Source organism: Amblyomma americanum, chromosome 10 (assembly GCF_052857255.1).
Source record: "Amblyomma americanum isolate KBUSLIRL-KWMA chromosome 10, ASM5285725v1, whole genome shotgun sequence".
Lineage (NCBI taxonomy): Eukaryota > Metazoa > Arthropoda > Arachnida > Ixodida > Ixodidae > Amblyomma > Amblyomma americanum.
The window spans coordinates 100,761,918-100,783,721 of record NC_135506.1 but is presented as its reverse complement, the minus strand read 5'-3'; positions in this window follow the sequence as shown (position 1 = coordinate 100,783,721).

Here is a 21,804-nt window from a genome sequence, read left to right as displayed (position 1 = left end):
AGTTTACAGCAAATTTCTGCCAGATCTCTGGAAACAACAGTAAGTTAAGCTCGGGAGACGATATTACGACGCATCGTAAACATAGTAGACCCATACATTCGCCTGCCTCAAACCCACATCCTCATGCCTATATTCAGTATGGAGGGTGTACAATCTAATCTAGTATTAGTGATGAGTTGTTGAAAACCACAGATTGTGAAAAAAATGTCACCGCCATCGAACAAATTTTATCGAGCTGCGGCTCGACAACATTTGGCTTTTGTGACTAGTTACGGGCACTAAAGGGGTTAGTTTGCCTGCACACTTTCGAAAGAGCATGCATTTTCGTACGATGCTGCCAAAATTTGTAAAGCGACAGCAGTGGGGTAATCGCGTTTTCTATATTCTAAATGTTGATATGGCTATTACTAACGCCCGGCTACAAATCCCTAATTGGAACTAGACGCCAAACTCTAATAGATGAAAAGTTAATTATTATAAATTAGTTAACCAGCTCATTACTCGAGACGATTCATCCGTTTGGTGGTGTCCGGCAACATTGGTAATACCATGCCGCAAAATCCATATTTTTACCTCAAAAACCCTAATTTTACCCGCCGCGGTGGCTTTGTGGTTTGGCCGGTCGGCTACTGATACGGAGTACCCGGGTTCGAACCCGACCGCGGCGGCCGCGTTTCAGTGGAGGCGAAACGCAAAGGCTCCCGTGTTCTGTGCTATGTAATTGCACGTTAAAAATCCCCAGGTGGTCGAAATTATTCCGCAGCCATCCACTACGGCACCTCTTTCTTCCTTTCTTCTTTCAGTCCCTCCTTTATCCCTTCCCTTACGGCACGGTTCAGGCGTCCGCCGATATGTGAGACAGATACTGCGTCCTTTCCTTTCCCCAACAGCATATAGCAAAGTTTTTGAAAGTGTTAGCTGAAACACCCAGTATGTACTGAATACGTCGCTTTTGGATACTCAGCTTGTCAAAACGAGAAAAACTAGATTTGCTCCGGTTGTTCGCCTGACTGTTTGCGCTCATCACCACCAGGAAAACTTCGCATTATGAGCATTGGCTCAAATCTCAAAAGAAAAGCAGATCACTGGGTAAGGTCAGGGAAATATGCAAGGTTGTCGCTCCCATACAGTGTCATCTGCAATGAGGCTCGTCAGGCCTAGAGCACCAATAAGAAGCAGCAAATTTATTGTGCTTAATTTGCTTTCAACAATCCACACCAGTGAATCAAAACTTTAATATAGTAGGCCCCTAATATCGCACTTTTTGGTACATGCGAACCTGAGTTAGGGTTGGCCTAGCCGCTGGCAGTCACCGGGAAATGGCCCCACTTCTGAGGTTTATTCTTCCGCCCCGTGTGCCGTGTGTGCCTTTTCTAAGACGTCGGAACCGACATCCGCATCCTGCTGTGGGTCATTCTCGCACCGAAAATAACAATAATCCAGAACCTGGCAGACAGATTTCCAGCTGGATAGCGCAGTTTCCTATTCTGCCATGCCGACGATTCTGGGACACTGTCAGCTCGATCCACCTAGCAGCAATCAGGAGCGCTGTCGTTAAGCAGGCTACTCCTGACAAGAACTTAGCAATGGGAAGAAGCTTGCCCTAAAGGTGGTGCGGTGAAACTTACCTTTGCAATACAAATGTGCGATCGTCGTTTCTGTAACACGGCAAAGCACCTCAACTTCCAGGATTGTCAGAACGCTTACTTTTTTACATATTTTGCTCTTTAATTTTATACACGATTTCTGCTTTGCGTAGCCGGCAATACCTTCAAACGAAGTCAAGCTCAACCGTTCTTCAACAACTTCCCTCCTTTCCTCCCTAACATGTTTATGCTCTCATCCGACACAAACCCGAAGAAACATCGCCTTTTCATGAGCTAGGATGGCGATACTACCTTCCAAGCTCATGAAAAGGTAAAAAACTGCAAGTTAACTTGTAGCGCATGAGATTTGGAGAGCCGAAAAAGAAAAATGTGCGAGCATTGAACCTATTTATCATATGGATAGTTAATGGCAATTTCTGGGCCTATGGTGGTGATCACAGGAAAAAGGTGCAGTTTTCTTCTTTTGCTTGAATATTTTATAGGCTCCTGTTTTAACCTTGTAACTCGCGATCACATTTACGTTTTTGTAAAAAAAGAGCTAATTTCCGAGCAATGAATTCAGTTTTCAGTATGCGGTTATTCTGTCTAATCATTCCTTCGTGTGTATTTTCGTCTCGTGATAACGAGTACAGCGCGGATCCCTGTGCAATGCCAACAAACTCCTTTCTCGCCTCTTTACCTGAGTCAGCTAGGTTGCTTAGAAACCGAATCTAATACCTGTGCTACACGGGCACGTTCGCATGGCATCTGAGTCGAATGCCATTCGAGACTTGGAATGGCATTCGGACTCGACGGACTCCCGCGGTGCTACACGACACTTTCCGAACGCATTTCAAATTTGCTCAGCTCGTTTTCAGTGTACAACGACGACGGTGTCGGTGGTCACACTAGTGCGACAACGACACTGTCATGGTCAACAGCAGCATATATGACTGCAGTGGGACAAGTTTTCTAGGCCAACGACGAATCCGATCGGCGGACGGTCAGCCTTCATGTCTTCGGCAGGCCGGCGGCTGAGCGAAAACACGCTGATGATCAGACGGTGTGAATATATTCGTGCTTCTACCTTATTCGTATTGAAAATGAGCGAAACGAGCGGGTATATTTCACATGTGCACACTTGAACACTCACCAGCGATATGCGTTGGCCATATTAATTTTAATCGACGGCGACTCCCTTCCCTTCCGCGACGACTAGGCCAAGCGAGTACGCAGGGTTACGTCTGTGAATTCAGCGGTTGTGAACAGCGAATTCACAAGTTTAAGCGAATGCAAATGATCAACGAGTGTAGTTTTGACAACAGTGACCGGAAATCAACTATTGCTCACATCGCAGGGCGCGCATACGATGAACGGGATGCGCCGGTGTTACCCAGACCGCCGAGCACTGCTTTACGGCCAGCAGCAGTCGTCGCCGTTGCTATTTTGTGGATAACAATTTATGCCGTTTCAATTACCGCGAATGGTCACCAATCATACATCTGAATAAAGCAGTATAAATTAAACTACTGATCGTGTCGGAGGAAGTCGGGACAATTAGCGACAAGCGCCGGTCGTAGGCGACGTCAGCAGCCCGGCTGTCAAGTGTTTCTCAGGCGAGCAATCGTATCGGCGCTTCCTCTCGCAGATTGTCGCACTGCGTTAACAAGCACGGGTGCAACCGGTACAAAAAAGATGAGGTTATACAATAGAACTAAAGCGCAGAATGCGTTTTATATCATGAAAACGAGCGCTAGCTGTTCGTAGGAAGCGATGTAAACAACAGTATGTGTGCAGCCATCCTCATCAGCGCACTTCTGGAGAAATTTCATGCTCATGCGGTAAATGCTCATTGGTGTACTATTACCTTCAAGCACTTACGTATACATAACACGAGCTATTTGCTAAGCAAAGAGCAGCAAAAAGCGAGCAGCGGGCATCAAAATGAGCAGCCACAGAGCCGAAAGCAGTCGCGCGGCTGTGGGCGGGGCGAAGCGATGGCAGCGGCAGCGCCTATTGGCTGGTTCGGGCTATGTTCGCGTTTCGAAGGCATTGCAAAACCTGCAATGTCTCCGCGGAGCTCCGTCGACTCGAATGGCATCTTAACCGAATGCCGTCGAAAAATTTTGTGTAGCAGCGTAAGTTCGGCAGTCGAGCCGAATGACATTCGGTTGGAAGGCATTCGAAGCGCCCGTGTAGCACGGGTATAAGTTGGTTCAGAGGCACCTTTAGGTCGAATGACAACCGCGATATTTCTTTTATGTGTAAGCGTCTCCTGTTGAGTTTTGAAGGCGCGTATGGTGGTTGTGGTCCCGCATCTTCGAAACTCGCACGCACTGGTGTATATCAACGTTGCAATGCTTTAAAATGATTTTGCGAGTGGATTTATGTGCAAGAATTTACTGGAACTCCTTTGACCTCTCCGTCCGGATACTGCGTACTCTGTAACGGAAAGCTTTTGATAGCACCTCAACTTAATCCGCGAGGATTTTTCTCAGCATCGGAGAATGTCAAAAATTGCTCGTTGCTCCTAAATCAACACAGTGTTTTTGTCAATAAGCCACCTGAAACGAGAACGAGGTATGCTTTGTCACATTTTGTTGGTATTGAGCTAGCGTAGTGCCATGTTTCGATGCTAACAATTTTACAAAGCGCCTCTTATTGAAAGGCAATAGCTTTTTGAGCAAGCGGTTGAAAATGGCGCCAACTGCCAATGTCCCACATACCTGGGCATGTTGGACAAAGAGATCTCATGATTAGAGTAACTGAGCTTGATTGCTTTAGCAAACCTTTCCTCAATCTTTAAATTAACACGTTCCATACGTGAGTAAAAAATCTCTCCCCCCCCAAAAAAAAAAAAAAATTGACACGATCTGTCCTGCCAAGGTAATCTTGAATATCGGGGATCGGGAAAATTGACCCTGCGCCCAGGCCGTGATCCCTTGCTTACGCTAGAAGATCTGACTGTCGATCCCGGAAAGGTTCCTTTACAATCTCAAACTCTGGATAAAAGCAGTTCTGAATAGTCGTCATCAAAAAAATCTTATTATCACAACTTCCACTCATATGAAGGAAACCAACAAATGAAACCAAGAAAACCCAGGGGAAGGTGCTTTTTATGGAATTTGTGGTGTTTTGTGGTGATTTTTTTTTTCTTATACTGTTTGAGTGATCACTTTTCAGACAGAAATGATTGAACTGTGGATTCTTGATGGTCCAGCACTAGAAATAAAACAAAACTCACTCTTCTATGCTTTCCCTGCTATCCTTACTGTTGACTTCGTTCAAACATATTTGACTACCATCTCGTCAAGTCTCTGCATTCGTATGCTCAACGTTGCACTATTTTTTTCTTCTAAATTTAGGTGTTGGGTTTTATGGCACATAGGCTACTCAGGCCATCATGCGCTCTAAATTTAGGCCTCCCCAGTTTGAGCCCCTTGTACAGAAACCCCTTGGAGACACAAATAAGTTTTTACAAGATCGCTTTTGCGGGCCCAGTAATAATGGTCGATCCCGTAGCAACCTGAATTATCACAAACCTACTAGTCGCAGCCACATCTTCTACTGCGCATCACATTCCTCTGTGCAGCCAGCCCCACAAAAAGTGCATAATACGCACAGCTCGCTAACCTGGAGCTTTCATTATAATTGTTGGTTTACATTCGGGTAAGACTTCGTGCGCGACCAATGGAAACGTACAGCCGTTTGCTGTTTGCAGGTTACGCAGGCGAATCTGTGCTGGCACCAACTATGAACATGCTGAAGGCAAATAAGAAAGAGCATTTTAAATTCCACCTTTCACCGCCGAGACATTCTTGGTAAATAAACCAATATATTGTGACGAAGAAGACGACGAACTGCGCAGTGGCGCGGGCAGGAGCGCTCGCGCTAGGCCGGCAGCCATTAAAATCATCTCATTTCCATCGATCATCGTGTCTCTTTCTTCGGCTGGCCGCCACGTAACATTTGGTGTGAGGTGCTGGGGTCCCTTCATCGCCATCCTGGTCCCAGAGCTTCGGCGTCCTGCGCCTGCCGTGGTCGTCGGCCGTGTGTGCCTGGTCCGCACCGCCCGGCTGTGCCCAGCCCGCCAGACCTGAACCGACCTCGCCGCGTACCCCAGCCCCGTCCAACGCCCCGACCACAAGACACGACGAACTGACCACGTTGCCGCGACCGGAATGACCCGACCGACCCGAGACGCTGCCCACACGTGAGGACACCGCCCCCCCTGCCTCTGCCGTTCGGTGCGTCCAGGGACCTCGGCCGTCGGCTCCTGGCAACCTGCGGCCCGGATGCTTCGTGGACCGGGACTCATTCGCCGATCGTCTCATTCACCGTGGCGGCAAGCCCTTCACCTCCTTCTTCTGTATCTAACCATTTTACAAGCCCATCGTCATCTGCAGCATTTCATCTTCAGTGCCGATCTTCTCGTTCGCGATCGGGACGATCGCTCGGTGGCCCCGAGTAGTGTGACGAAGAAGACGACGAACTGCGCAGTGGCGCGGGCAGGAGCGCTCGCGCTAGGCCGGCAGCCATTAAAATCATCTCATTTCCATCGATCATCGTGCCTCTTTCTTCGGCTGGCCGCCACGTAACAATATGCACAATTTGGGTACCAATATATATATATGTATACTATCTTACTGCGTGGGCATTTGCACGGTTTGGTGTCTCTGTCACGTTTCATTTCGCTCCTGCAGCGCAAAATAAGAATCGGATGCTGGGCACACGTGTGCCAAGACTTCTTTAACGCGACAGCACTAAAAGGTGACGTTCGAAGGTGAAGCCGTGTGCGTTGTCACATTAATTCATGATTGATCGACAGAGTTGTGACGTCAAACGTTGAGCTGTGGATTAAAAGTGATTAAAACTCGAGTTAAATTGTGACTATGAGGTCGGAGCATGACTCAAACGTCATTATTACATGCAAGAATGTTAAGTAAATAAAATACGCCGAAAAGAAAATTGATGCAGAAAATTGAGTTGTGAATCAAACCCACCGCCTATCGGTTGAGAGTCAGGTCCCTTCGCTAAACTTTGTTAATAGAAGTCCTTGTGTATCTTGTAGTGCATTACTTCGCCTAGTACGCCTATTTATGAGTGCTAATGAGAGTGTGTAATTAGATACAGGTGGTTTTAAGAATGAAAGTAACTATAATCACTAACGCTGTCGCGTCATACCCTTCAGTTACCTCGTAATTTTACTGGTGGAGGTAAGTGCAGCATTCCTGTTCTAATTTTCTATGCTTGGCGCATGATGGTCTTAGCTGTCTATGTGCCATTAAACCAACACAACACATATTTTTCTAGGCATTTCTTCAAATTGATAGCTTTATCAGTCGCGTTCTGCAGAAAGTACGGTGGCGTTCCGTCGTAGCTGTGAGCGAAAAATCCGGATTGGTCAAGGTGGCTGTGTCACACGTGAAATGGCTGATTTGAAAAGTGATTACAACATCAAAAAATGGTGATTAAAAAGCTGAAAACATAATTCAGACGTTATTACGATATGTAAAAATTTCGCTGAAAATAAAAGTGGATAATGATTCGGGATTCGCACCCATGACCATTAGGGTGCCAGTCAGATGCGCTAACCAAAAGTCAGTCAGGCATGTTCGAACAGCTTGGTTAAGGCAGGGCTGTATATGTAGAGTGTTAGTCAAAAGTATCCAGGCCACTGGATCTACTCTTCAGCGGCATATCCTGCCACTTTGATAACAATAAAGCTATAAAGGTTTTCAGAGGTCAAAATGATACTTCTCGTATCCTTTATAGATATTTTGGGCTTAGGGATGTCGTAACTGCCGGTTTAGAGCACTATAAACCAAACCATGTGGCCTGGGAAGTTTTGACCGACCCCTGTACGTCCTGAGGCCTTTCACATAATGTGGGAACAGTGTCCGTGCCTGCCTTGGCAATAGGAGCCGCTGCCGGAACCCATTAACGGTATCACGTCATACCCTTAAAAGCGGAGCTTAGGTGACCCTAAAATTTATCTTGACTCTGCATTGGTGTGAAGCTACGCATAACAGAAATGGAAAGATTGGGGTTTGACTGAGAAAATGAAGCTATTACGCATGAAAAATGCTTAACATTTTTTCTTTACTGCGAGTAGTTTATTCTAACCAAATGCTTGCAGTTCGCTACCTAGCGCATTACGTAATGCCCTACGTTAGCATAAGAACCGAAACCTGCCCGAAATTATTTTATCGCGGTAGTTTCAGATTGAAAACCTCAAAATTCAATACTTAAAATTTGTAGTGTTTGCATTATTGAAGCCGACAATACTTTTCTGAGTCGTTTACTACATGCAACCTGCAACCTGATCTTCACTTTGGTTCACAGGAAGAATGATATATGTTCGTTATGCTGCTTTAGCACGGAAGAAGTTGTCACCGTATCTGTCAACCTCCAATGTCGCCTCCAGACGAAAGCCGGCTAAGCAAAGTTAAACTCAACAGAAGATCTGGCCGAGGAAACAAATTTTTTTTTTTAGAGAATGCAGCGAAGTGCCACATTTCCCGTTGATGCTACAGAATAGTTTTGAGTACATTTCCGATTTCATTCTTAACATTTCTGCTGCTCACGTTTTGTTTTAAAAACAGGAATAGACGGAAAGCTTCCGGCTGGTAAACGGCTTCGTAAAATGCCAGTCGAACGTCTCGATCATTGCTTTACTGAAAAGTACGCAGTACTTCAATTCTAAAAAAAAAGAAATAATAGGACTTAAGAATGCTTTTTTGTCATAATCCACAAGCCAAATTAGAATTCTATCTTTTTGGGCGCTTGCTGGTTGCTCATTATTATCATTCATATCGAGAACATGAATACACGAGCAAAAAGCAAAAAGAGATAAATGAGATGTTGTGCGACGGCACTGACAAAAAAAAAAACACGAAAACAAACCACGACTGTGAATAAGGGAACAATCAGGCAATGAAGCCCTTTATTGAAACAACTCACCTCACAGATCGTTTCATGTGCTGGAACGGCGTGGGTGATACCTCGCGCCTCAAAGGCGTTTTTTCGGCGCTTGCGGGATATTATGAGGAAGTAAGCCTTCCCGGATGACTGTGGACGATAGGGGCGCAACACAAGTTACGCGACGTGTGTTTTTTCCTTTGTTTGTGCCAATGTACGGATTATTTTCGCATGTTGCCGACGATCTATTGTCTTCCTTTTTACCTTTCGCAATTGTCTTCTCTTAAATCCCTTAATATAGTGCTATTGCTACCATGGTTCGCACAATGTCGCGACCTGCATTGTACGCGCGTGCATCTTGAGTAGACCGGCAAAGTTGGGAATCCTACCTCCTGCATCCTCATCTCTTTCCGATTGATGATACTAAGCCTTTAAGGTTCGTGGAAGTGCAGAACATTAATAAAGGATCATATCTTTGTCCGTTATATGGCTGAATGGTATATGTTGCCACGTAATAAAACTGTGAAATTAAATCGCTGTTCAGTGCAGTGACATCTGAATCGGTCTATACAGTGTTGCTTTCTCAGCGCAGGAGCCCATTTTGCGTTATTATGTATATTTGTTTCCATTCCTTTGAGTGTGCGCACGCATTCCTCGTTGGCACAAATACATTGTTTGTCGCCTGTCCTGTACACTCATGCATGATGTTTAACCTGAGACTTTGCACAATTTGAAAAATAGGCTTTTTGTGTTCGAAGACCGATTTTTTCGACAAAGCATTGTGAGCGGTGTAGTACATCAGAATATAGCTGAGATTTGCTAATTAGCAGGCTGGTTAACTAATATTAAATAGTTAGCTTCTTAACTATTACTGTTAGGCTTCTTAATTTTAAGGGTCGTGTGCCCCGCCGTAAATAATACCCATATCGTTTTTAGAATTTCGAACGCGCGATTACCCTCTGGCTGTGGCCCAACAAATGCTGCATACATCCCGCCAAAATACATGCGCTTTCGAGAAGCTTGCAGGCAAAGCAACCTCTCCAGTGCACGTAACTCGTCGAAATAGTCCACATTTGTTGCACCACAGTTCCGAGGGTAACCACACTTTCGAAATTCTAAAAAGTGACGTCGATTTTACTTATGGGGGGCGACACGTCTTTCAATAATTAAAGAGTCTAACAGTAATAGTGGAAAAGGTAATTCAATAATTATCCAGCCTGCTAGCTAGCATGTCTTAGCTGTATTTTGACGTACTACACAAAAATAAAAGCACTCTTCTAACTCAAAATGCCTAACTTTAAAAACTTGTGTGAGGACATAGGTAAACACCTTGCATAATCCTCCGCATGGCTTGACGACGCTATAGATGACTCTAATTTTTGTCAATAAAAACGCCGTATGCTTAGCAAACCCCCCCCCCCCCCTCCCCCCATGACTTGCACGGGCAGAGTAATGCAGTGATATATGATGGCGAAGAGTTGCAGAAATAAAGTAATTGAGCGCATTAACGTGAAGTCAGAGCGCCGGTTCCGTATGCTTTTCTGTTTTCATGAACCGCTTCCCACTTCCATTGTGTATCTTCGAACTGAGACACTGCACAGGATTCGTCTTCTGCCAACTGCAGCTCGCAAGGCAAGCGTTCCTGCCCAGTGTATGCCAACCAGGTGGCTGTGCCGACATTGGTATCGGTATCGTATTGAAGCGAGAAGACGACGACGAGACTGAGAGAGTGAACGGGTGGACGAAGGCGAAGACGACAACGAAGTTCTGACTGTGTTCTGAGTGCCGCTCGTAGCTGTTAATTCGCTGGTTCCTTTTTTAGTGCTGCCTGGTCTCGTTTTCGTACCCCGCAGATATGTTACGTGCAGTCCCTCCTTGATCCCATAAATATTCATATTCATTTCACAGATGTCCGCCAATTGTATAACAACCCATCATCTGTCCAGATTGAATTCGATTACATTTTCCCATCGAATGCAAAGCTGCAGCCCTTCCCGCTTCTTCAGGGTCTGTTGCAGGACCACCTAAGGTCCTTTCCCTCTCATGTTCTTATTGCTACAGATGCCTCGCAGGATCGCGAGAAGGCAGGTGTGGGAATTTTTTCGCCTTCACTGCATTGGTCTTTTTCTCTCCGTCTTCCTGACTTCACTCCCATTTTTCTGGCTGAATTATTAGCAGTAATCTTAGCCTTACGAAAATTAGAAACTACCGTTTCCCAGGTTGTGGTTATGACAGACTCTCTGTCCATTTGCTCTTCGTTATCCTCACCCACTGAGTCTCGGGCATTACGCCTCTTTAAGTTTCTGATTCCGCTCCATCTAAATTCGGTAAGGTTGCTTTGGATACCAGGTCACATGGGTTTTCACTTAAATGAGGTTGCAGATTCCTTAGCAAGAGCCTCTCTCTGCGGCCCAATTGTTGCTGTCCTGCCAACGTGTGCATATACAGCTGCGGTGAGGTTTCGCAGGTACACAATATTTCAGGAATTTGCTGCCTCGGCTCTTACATCATCTCCCGAATATCAGCATCTTCTGTATCCTTGGAGTAGCAAAGACTGGCGCTCACGCAGACTAGAGGTCTCTTTCACGCGCTTGCGTTGCCGGGTTCCCCTTCTAAATTTCTACCTTCACAAATCTGGCCTAGCGGCTTCCCCATTGTGCCCTTTTTGTGCCGAACCTGAGACAATAGATCACTTCCTGCTGTTCTGCCGCCGCTTCTCTCATTTGAGGAAGCGTCTTTTGCAAATTCCATTCCATCAACTTGGCTTGCCTGTGTCTTCCGCGGTTGTTCTTTCCATTGGCGCTTCTTTGCTTGGACGAAGCGACAAAAGTGTGCGCTCTGCTGTGCAAAATTTTCTTCAAAAAACGCAGCGCCTCCCATTCTAATTTCTTCTTCCCGCTCTCAGTCAGTACGACATTGAAACGTTGCAGGCATTGTATGCTATTATGCACATTAAGCCATTGCCCCGTCTTCGATCTCCAAGTTAACAGGACCCCTGTCCTTGCGTCTTCCAATCTATCAGGCTACATCCTATTACCACTCCTTTTCCTGTCAAAAATTTCCTGTACCCAGCAATTAACCGCCTGTGTCTTGGCCACTCCCCCGTGGTGGGTATGTGCCAGCAACGTCTGAGGCTTTCCCTCCTTCCTTCCTTCCTTCGCTGGTGTACATAGCTGTAAATATATTCTTTCCCGCAACATATTTGGTGTAGGTGCGCCTTTCCCCAACGTCTACCAACGACGGAGCTCCGCAGCGGCCGACAGCTGCCTTCGCTCATCATGACCCAGTACGCCTGCCAGCAAACATCACCATCACTCCTTCTTTCTGCTCCTCGTGACCCTGGGACATTTTCTGGCACCGAAAACGTTGACGTGGACGATTGGATCCAGATGTATGAACGCGTGAGTACATACAACCTCTAGGATCCAACCCTTATGCTCGCCAATGTCATTTTCTATCTCAAAGACACCGCCCGAGTCTGGTACGAGACTCACGGAGATGACTTGACGAGCTGGGACGTCTGCAAGCAGAAACTGCGCGACTTGTTTGGACGGCCGCTCGGCCGAACACTCGCCGCTAAGAGGGACCTTGTATCCCGAGCTCAAACTTATACGGAATCCTGTGTTTCGTACATTCAGGACGTGTTGGCCCTCTGCAACAAAGTTGACAATAACATGCCCGAATCTGACAAAGTGGGTCACGTGTTGAAGGGGATCGCCGACGATGCCTTCAACCTGCTCGTCTACAAGAATTGCACTACAGTCGACGACATTATTAAGTTATGTCGCCGCTTCGAGGAAGCTAAAAGCAGGCGTATTAGCCAGCCGTACATACGCCTTCCCAACACGGCTGCCACTTCCTCATGTGAAGACCTGCTGCACCGGCAAACTCATGCGCCTCCAGAAAATGTGACCCGCATCATTCGACGCGAACTCGAAGCCATGTCCCCTGCCTCGCTGCACCTATGTGATGGCGACAACCACTTGCCCACCATCTCTATGGCAGAAGTTGTCGTCCGTCAAGAGCTTGCAAATATTGGCCTCCAACCCGTCAGCCCTGTACGTCCTTCATCCCCACCCGACATCACTGCGATTGCTCCTGACCGACCTTCATACTTTGCTCCACGTCGACGTAACCCTAACGACTGGCGGACATCCGACGACAGGCCCATTTGTTTCCTCTGCCACCGTACTGGCCACATCTCCCGTCACTGTCGCAATTATTGGTCCTTCGTAGCGCATACAAACCTCTCAGCTCTCACCGCAACGACGGCGCTCTGGACGCCGTCACGCAGCGTCGGTCTCTCCAAGAAGCTCCTTTCTCACTAACGGGACCCTGACCGTGTGGTGCGCCGTGTCACCGACGTGAACTATGAAATTGCACCCATTGCGTGCTCGCCATCGTCCTCCGGTCCCTCCACCGACGTCGTTCATGTCTGCCGCCTAAAACCTTATCACGTCGTTCATAGGTCGCCACTCTAACGCCGAGACGGCGTCTCATCAGCCGGGGGTCCTGAAGCGTGATTGGATTGGAAAACATTTAATTCGTCAGAAAAGGCAGAAGCGGGAAGATGACGACGAGACTGAGCGACTGAACGGGTGGACGAAGACGGAGACGACAACGAAGTTCTGACTGTATTCTGAGTGCCGTTCGTAGCTGTTCCTTCGCTGGTGTACATAGCTGTAAATATATTCTTTCCCGCAACAGCATAAAGTGGCTATTAAAGTGCTGGCAACCAAAAGCCTGACAGACATTTCGAACAGGATTCTTCAGGCGAACCTGGACGAGTGTCTTGGGACCAAAAGGTTTCGTGGCTTCACGTCTAGAACGAAATCTAATACCATCGCTGTGTGGCTCCCGACTTTGGCTGCTGTCGAGCGTCTGCAAACGCTCAGGTGCATATCGATTACGAGCGAGATCTCGGTGCCGGTCCAGGTGTACCTAGTAGAAGGTTCGGACCTACAACGCTGTGTTGTTTACAACGACGACTTTGCCGGAGACCAGACGGCCCTCCAGCGTGAGCTGTACTGTCCAACCCACCGTGTCATCCAAGCGAGGTATATGGGAAAGGGGCGCTCATGCATCGTCCCACTACAGGGCCCACCAACTCTCCCAGAACGACTTTACTACTATGGCTGTATTATGCGGCCTCGCCCTTACAAACCGAGTGCTGTTTATTGCTACAGCTGTTTCCGACCTGGCCACATGCGCCGATCATGCCCTTTTACAACGCAAGATGAGGCTCGGCCACAAGGCACACTGTCTTACAGGTGCGGACTTTACAAGAATGACGACCATGAGATCACCTCTCCAACTTACCCAACAAAACAGAAAGCAACTGAGAAGGTTCGGCGTGCAACTGAGAAGGTTCGGCGTGGGATCCGTAAGCAAGTGCCTCTGAATGAAAACAGAACCCCGATACAGACATCCAACAGGTTTGCGGCTTTCCAGTGGGATGAAGTCGACTGGCCGGAGCTTTCTGAACCCAATCCACCTGCAGCTCTTGCCTAACAGTCGTACAGTGATAAAGTGCGCAAGAATCGCCGTCGCCTTCAGGCTGAACAAACGCACAGTATACTGCAACGTCTGCGTAAGGACATGGCTGCAGTTCACGACCAAATTGCACGCCTTTAAGCCGAGGTCTCTAAGCTACGGCAACGCCGTGAACTGCTTGCTCGCCGTAGGCAACCAGCGGAATCCCACTCCACGCCAGTCAACGCTGCAGCGCCTTCGACTACGTGCAGCCCTCATAAGTTTTTTTTCAGACTCTACCAGGTCTTCTGCAGCACTGCAAGATAAGTCAACAACATCGCTCCTCCGATTTATGGTAAACCAGTTATCTAACACCTGACATCAGTTCTATTACAACGCTTGGAAGCCTAATCGAAAATGGCGAGTACACGTTGTTGTGGTGTGCTCCATGGAACTGTAGAGGCCTCTCCACAAAGCTGGGAGAGCTCAAATCTCGACTTCTCATGAACAAGCTATAGGTGTGTGCCCTGCTACTGCAGGAGACCAGTGCCGTGCCATCCATTCCGGGCTTTATTGGATACATGTCTCCTTCAATGAACGACCGCCGTGTGCACACTGCTGCCCCTCTGGGAAAGGCAGCGGTGTACGTTGATGCGAGTTTTTCTCAAGTTCGCCTCTCTAGAAAACTATTGCACCTCATATAAACAAGTAGTCGCAGTGGCTGTGAAGCTCACCAAGGCAACTGTTGTGGTCGTGTCATACTATGTAAAGCCGGCCGGTAGAGCTCCCTCCCGCATTAATCTGGGGTGGTTATTAACTCTACGACGACAACACCCAGGGTGGCCTATTTTAGTCGGTGGTGACTTTAACGCCCCTCATCCGGACTGGCGGTACCCCATTTCAAGCCCCCGTGGTAGGCGTGTGCGGAAGCGCTGTTTGTTTTATTCAACCATCCAGATTCAGGAATGCGGACTGTGCGCCATGCTCGCAGTCCAACATATGCTCCGGACCTTACTTGGTGGTCAGGACCCGGGACTCCCTCGTGGCACCTGGTGCTAGACTGCTGGAGTAGTGACCACCATCCTAACATCATCGGTCTCTATCCATCAAGGGCCCGCCGATTACGCCGCAGGAGTTCTGTGGTCAATTGGGACACGTATCGCACCATCGTCGAAGATCTCTCTCTCTGCAATCATCTGCACTACTTGTGGACTGCATACAAACTGCGCTAAATAAGGCTACTGCTGTCACCTGGACGGACGTGAATCGCCCGGTACCGGATGTGGGTCTGCTTAACCTGTCGGCTGCTCGCCGACAAGCGGAGATGGCAGCTTCCCGAGATGCGACTTCTGCGCAAGCATGGACAAGGCTGAATTACCTTACTCCCAAGGCTCGCAGATATGAAGGCGATCTCTCGCGACGGCAGTGGCATGCGTGGTGGGAGCAGTTCTCGACAGTCATCGAATGCTGCTCTCTGGCGAACGTTTCGTTTAAGGGAAGAAACAGCGCAATGAAACACGGACACACGAAGAACGGACACACACGAGCGCTGACTCACAACTGAAATTTATTTTGAAGAAAAGATGCTTAAATAGGAGACATGCGAGGGTGCTTAACAGGGCTGCTGCAGCGATAACAACCAATCAGTGTCGTCGCGTCACAAAATTTCAAAAACAGCAACGAATGAAGTAAGTGATAAAAAACGGTGTAAAGGGCCGCAAAAAGGTGGTCAGTGACAGTAACAATAACAAGACCAATGGGGGGGGGGGGGGGGAGCATTAAAACCATGAGGGACACAGATGTGAAAATACAGGTGAAACATAAAAAGGAAGACGTACAAGCTTTAAAAGCGTGCCCAAAAAGGGGAGGGGGAGATAAAAGCGTTAAAATATTAAGACGCAGCGAAGGATAAAACAAGATAAAGGCACTACCAACAAGGGATCACAGAATCATTAGGCTATAGGTTGCACAAGAAAACTTAAGTGTTCATCAGGCCACCCAGAAAATTTAGCTCTTTTTCCGACAAGGAGAGGGATGCTGTGCTCACGCATTGTTCACCAGCTTGATGAATTTGGAGGGCTTCTAGGATTTCCCTCGTCAACCTATCTCGTCCTCGGCCGATAGTGGTGCAGCGATTAAAGTCAGGTGTGCAGATTCTTTCAGGGTCGTCTTCTGTGATTTTGCACTTCTTACAGTGCTTAGCCAGGTGCCCAGAAATTGCTATACTATTTACGTTGTTTTGATGTTCTTGTAGGCGGATATTGATGCACCTTCCCGTTTGACCGATGTACCTCTTCCCGCATGACACTGGGATGGAGTAAATTATTTCTAAATCACAGGGGACATATTGATCAGAGTGTGCCACCCTACATTCTCGGGTTTCCGGCGGGTTATTCACTTTGGAACAGAGGGCGCTGTTTCTTCCCTTAAATGCATTACCAACTAGCCCGGAACCTTGCTCTTCTGAACGTTTCGTGCAATGAAACATGGTTCCCGTCCTCCTGACGCAGCGGCCACAGCATGCTTCGCAGCTAACTTAGCTCCGGATGATTTCGCCAGAGAGGAAGTGCAGAAGGTTTTCCCCAAGTATGATGTGTTGCCCTCAAGAGTCTTAGGAGCCCCCTTGGCTGCCATTCCAGCATATGTCGATAAGCTCCCATCTACAGCCGGCGCCGAGGGAATTGCGAGCCCATTTTCAATGCCCGAGTTGCTTGCAGCAATAGACGAGGCCCGTCGGAGGACTGCGCCCGGTCCGGACTCCATTCCGTACGAGGTGTACAAGAACCTAAGTTCCGCAGTACTACCTCAACTCCTCGCCACCATTAACAAGGTATGGATAGAAGGCGTCGAACCAGAAACCTGGAAATCGGCTATTGTGATCCCCAAACCAAAGCCGGGGAAGCCGCCGACAGACCTCGGAAATTACCGGCCTATATCGCTTACGCCAAGATTATGCAAGCTTACCAAAAAAATGCTTGCCACACGACTGTCGTGGTGGTTTGAGCCTCATGGTTTCGGCCATCCCGCCCAAATTGGCTTTCGTACGTCCATAGGTACAGAAGATGGACTGGCTGTCTTCGCGTGAGCAGTTTTGGCCTCAACTCGCAGCCAGAATGTACTTACTGTACTGTCCATGGACGTTGAAAAGGTGTACGATAATATCAGTCATGCTGCCATTCTGAAACCGCTTGACATGCTGCATCTCCCCGTTAGAGTGTGCAGTTTTGTTAAATCCTTCCTTGAAGGCCGACACTTTGCCATACGCCTCAGAGGTGAAGCCGTCTGATCATTTGTGCCTCTTCGTGGCGTTCCCCAGGGATCGGTGTTATAGCCAATATTATTTAGTATTGCTTTTATCCCATTGCTTGGAGCTTACATGATGTCTCTGAGATTAAGCTCTTATTGTATGCTGATGACATAACGGTGTGGACCACTCACAACGACCTCATGACTCAAGCAGCAGGCCTGCAATCATCCATAGATATTACGCCGACTTTTGCTTCTTCAATTGGTCTGCAGCTTTCAGTGAGCAAAACCATGTTCGTGTCAGTCGCCATCCACTGGGGGCGCCGTAAACCAGCTGGAACACCAATTCGTCTCCATCTATCCGGAACTCCAATTCAAGAAAGTTCGGGCGTAAAAATCTTGGGCTTGACAATACACGAGTCAGGAACAGGTACTGCTTGGCTTTTTCTGGCTAAAAAGCAAGACATTCAAGCGTTGGGTCTGATTACACGCATTGCTCCTAAAGAAGGCGGAGCCCGCTCCCACGTTGCACGATAGTGGTTGCGGGCGGTTGTTCAACCGCGCCTCGTTTACCAAACCCAATTCCAGCATTTGACGAGGGCTCAATGGGATCGTCTAGAAGCTGTTAATCGAGAGGAAATGAGGGTCATCCCTTCCCTTCCCCGAATTACCCCGACCGTGGCGCTCCAAGAACATGCGCAGCTGAATACACTAGATGAGCTGGTGTAGCAACGACGCGATGCTCGCCGCCTAAAGTCAAGTCTTACGCACACAACGTGTGCACTCAGGGCATATGCTTCATCGTACTCCATTCTACAGCCGCCCACACCAGTTCTTCCTCCCCGGCGTTTTGTGCAGCTAAGCGACAACTAACCAACTTATCTACGTCGGCCACCATCTACCCGCGCGACATCGTCGTTTCGCGACCGAATTACAGAGCAAGACGCCAATCTGCCGCATGGCTCCATCATTGTGTACGTTGACGCAAGCATCCAGGCTTGCGAAACAACGGCAGTTTACTGTCCTTGCAAGCCTGCCGTGAACAAAACGTCAAGGTTTCTTCTTTCTGAACCTCCTTCCTCCTTCTGTGCGGAGATGCTTGCCGTTCAAGAGACACTTTGCTCTGTGGGTGCCGTTCCCATGCTACCCACGGCCCGCATTGTCATTGGCACCGACGCCCTTCACGTCACACGTCTACAACGACGCGTCAGTCGCACCCCAGAAATCTGCCGAGACATCCATCGTCTAGGGGCACGTATCCCGCAGCAAATTCGTATTGTGTGGGTTCCGCGTGATCTCCTGAGCGCACAAAGCCGCGCAGCTTCTGCGACCCGCCTTTCGCCCCCAACCTCGTCTTTGCCACGAGCCCTCTCTCTGGATGACACCACCCTCCTTTTAACAAGAAAGAACACCTCCAGCGCAGCACACATGCTCTAATCCCTCCGTGTGCGGTAACCCTCCCCCGTGGTGTTACCCGTGCAGAGTAGGTTGCGCTTCGGAGGATACGGGTCGGGGTTGCCCTAACTCCAGCTGTGACAAGCAAGTGGCCGCATTTCAAAGATTTATATCCCAACCCCGGGTGTCCAGTCTGCAAGATCAGAGACTGTGAGGTGGATATCCACCGCCTATTGTGGGTTTGCCCGGCACTGAAGCCGACGAGAATTCGGCACCTGGCGGCGGTGGGTCTCTCACCGGATAATACGGATTCCTATATTGCTTGGAAACAGGGTCCATATCATCGTTCACTACTTGATTTCATTAGATCAGCCCATCTTTTTTCATTTATTTAAGCATCTTACTCATTTCTCATTTCATAACCTTTATGCCCTGAGGCAACAAACATCGCTTGAAAAAAAAAAAAACCTAGGCGACCCCTGGACTTCGTTATTACTGCAGATACTCAGTTTGCGTTTTATTCTAAGCATTTTCCGGTGCAACTAGCCTAGTATTCCTTCCACTGGAAGTGTTTTCTTATCTCGCGGGATCGAATACCGGCCACCTCGGGGGCGCTGCTGTAGACGTGGAATGCAAGAGCGAGCGCCCATGTGCTATGCGCTGTCAGTTAAGGACGTTAAGGTATCCCAGGTATGCACAAGGGGATCCAGACCCCTCCAATCTGCCGCTCTGGCGCGGTGGCTATCATGCTTGGCTGCTGATCCGAAAGACGCGGATTCGACCCCGGCCGCGGCAGTCACTTTTCGATGGAGGCGAAATGCTAGATTCCGGTGTGCAGTGCCAGTGCATGTTCATGGAGCCCAGATGGTAAAAATTGCTTGGAGTCCTCCACTACGGTGTCCTTCATAACCTGAGCCACTTTGGGACATTAAACCTCCATAAACACAAAATCAAACCTTACAATGCTATAACATACCATAATATGCCTTATACTATCCCATAGCACACAATGCCGCACTATACCATACTTTGCTTTACCATACCATATCCTCTATGGCTAATCATACCATACCATAGGTACCAAATTACATCACATTAGAGCACACCACACCAAACGAGGCAAAATAATTTATGTTCTATTGCGTATTGGTTTCTTAGAAACTGTTTGCAAAAAGCGAAGCTGTGATCCAAACTATGTTGGGCTGCGGCGCTGTTGACTCAGCTGTCATAGTCCTACGTAGACCTATGTAAGCACTATATATATATATATATATATATATATATATATATATATATATATATATATATATATATATATATATATATATATATATATATATATATATATATATATATATATATATATATATATATATATATATATATATATACAATTGTTATATCTTTGTAATAAGAAGGGTGGTATCAGCACTCTTCAGTGGTTGGAAACTTATGTGAGATTTTGGAATCGTGAATATTCTGGGCACGGTACAACTCACCACTTTATTTCGCATGCAGAGATCACCCGGTTACAGTCTCCCCTTTTCACAGCACAGTTAGAAGCGTTTATCCAAATTCCCTGGACTGGGATATAAGCAAAAAGGTGTACTGGTGGCTTGTCGTTGTATTGGTACGTAATGCAGAATTCTCTAAGATGGCTCCGCATTTTATTTCTATTTGGGAGTTCAAAAACCAGGAGTAGCCGCAAATGACTGCGACAAAGCATTTTGTCTTGTGCTGGTGAAGGCTGTTATATTCTGCAACTCAGAAGCGTAACTCATCAAAGCTGATAATTGTACTTTTGCTGCCGCTATGTGCTTGCGGACATGGCGCGAGCACACGTAACTTAAATAATATCAGAGCTAACCACGTTTCCAAGCCTGACTCTCTCAAAGAACGCCTCGTCGACAAAGAAGCGGAAGAGATGAGAGCTAAGGAGCCTAAAAACATTAGCATTGTGTTTACAACCGAAAACGTTATACAGAAAGGTATGAAGGACACATTTATGCGCATGCGTGATAACGTACTAGCATGCTTCGTAAAATGCATTAGGGCACTCTTTGCCTCGAGAAAACGCGAAAGAACTGTCAGGCCCTGGGCAACCAACGAGCACTGTCTTCGACAATAAAAAATCATTTGCTCAGACAGTAATTGCTCGCGCAGACATCCCGAACTACGCGAATGAGGGACTGCCTTTCCGAACCGGATCATAGGCAACTGCGAAGAACCTAGTCTGCCGCCCTTTCTAAGTGTAGGTGTCGTAAGCACAACTGTCACCCTTACCAATAAGGTTAGATTAAGCTCTCGTGAGAGCCATTTGCGAGCAAGAATCATAATATCAAGTTTGATCGTGTCGGAAGAACACTGGCAGGGAAAGGGGACCGAGAGGTGCTGTGAAGGATTCAAGGTCACCGTGAACATGATGAGTTTCGGAAGCTTGCGCCGGAATCCAACGGCCCAACACAAACGGGAAAGTGATGACGTAACCCGTCTCACTGCTTCTCGCATACGTTGTGTCTTCCATTTTTTTTCTTCCCCCTTCGAATGCCTCCTGTATACAGGCGTTCCTGCGTGGCACGATTTATTTTTTCCCCGTCATACTACACCCGTCTTTGCTTTCAGCGCTCGTTTCGTCAATGGCTGTTTATTCGTTCCTCGCTTTCCTTCTGTACCACTTCTCCGCTGCGCAGCATTGGGATGCTTTCTGTGAAGGCATACTACTTATGTCTTATTCTTTAGGTTGTGTAAGCCAATTCTCAGCTCTCGGAGGGAGGAACACATCAATAAAATCAGTACGTGATGAACTGCCGAAATAATGAAATGCATTGGCATCGGGATAACGAGCAGTCCGAATGGGCACTCGCGTGTCGACGGTCGAGAATGGATTCGTCGCTCGTCGAGTTGCGCCACCAGCGCGTCGGCGAAGAGCGTCGACGATGCGAGGAACTAACAGAAGCGGCACGTGAAGCAAACGACGGAAAACTTACGGTTCGACCACATTGACTCGGCGAGGATAAGAAGTTTACTTTTACGCACGGTATTTCTTGGTGTCTAATCTAAACGAAGTCTGATGCCTACTCTACTTATCATAACCCCCTACGCAGACATTGCTGACGTGTGGGGCGCATGAGCTTACAGAAAGACTGACTTTCCGCATGATTTCCATATGATGTTTGTGACGTTA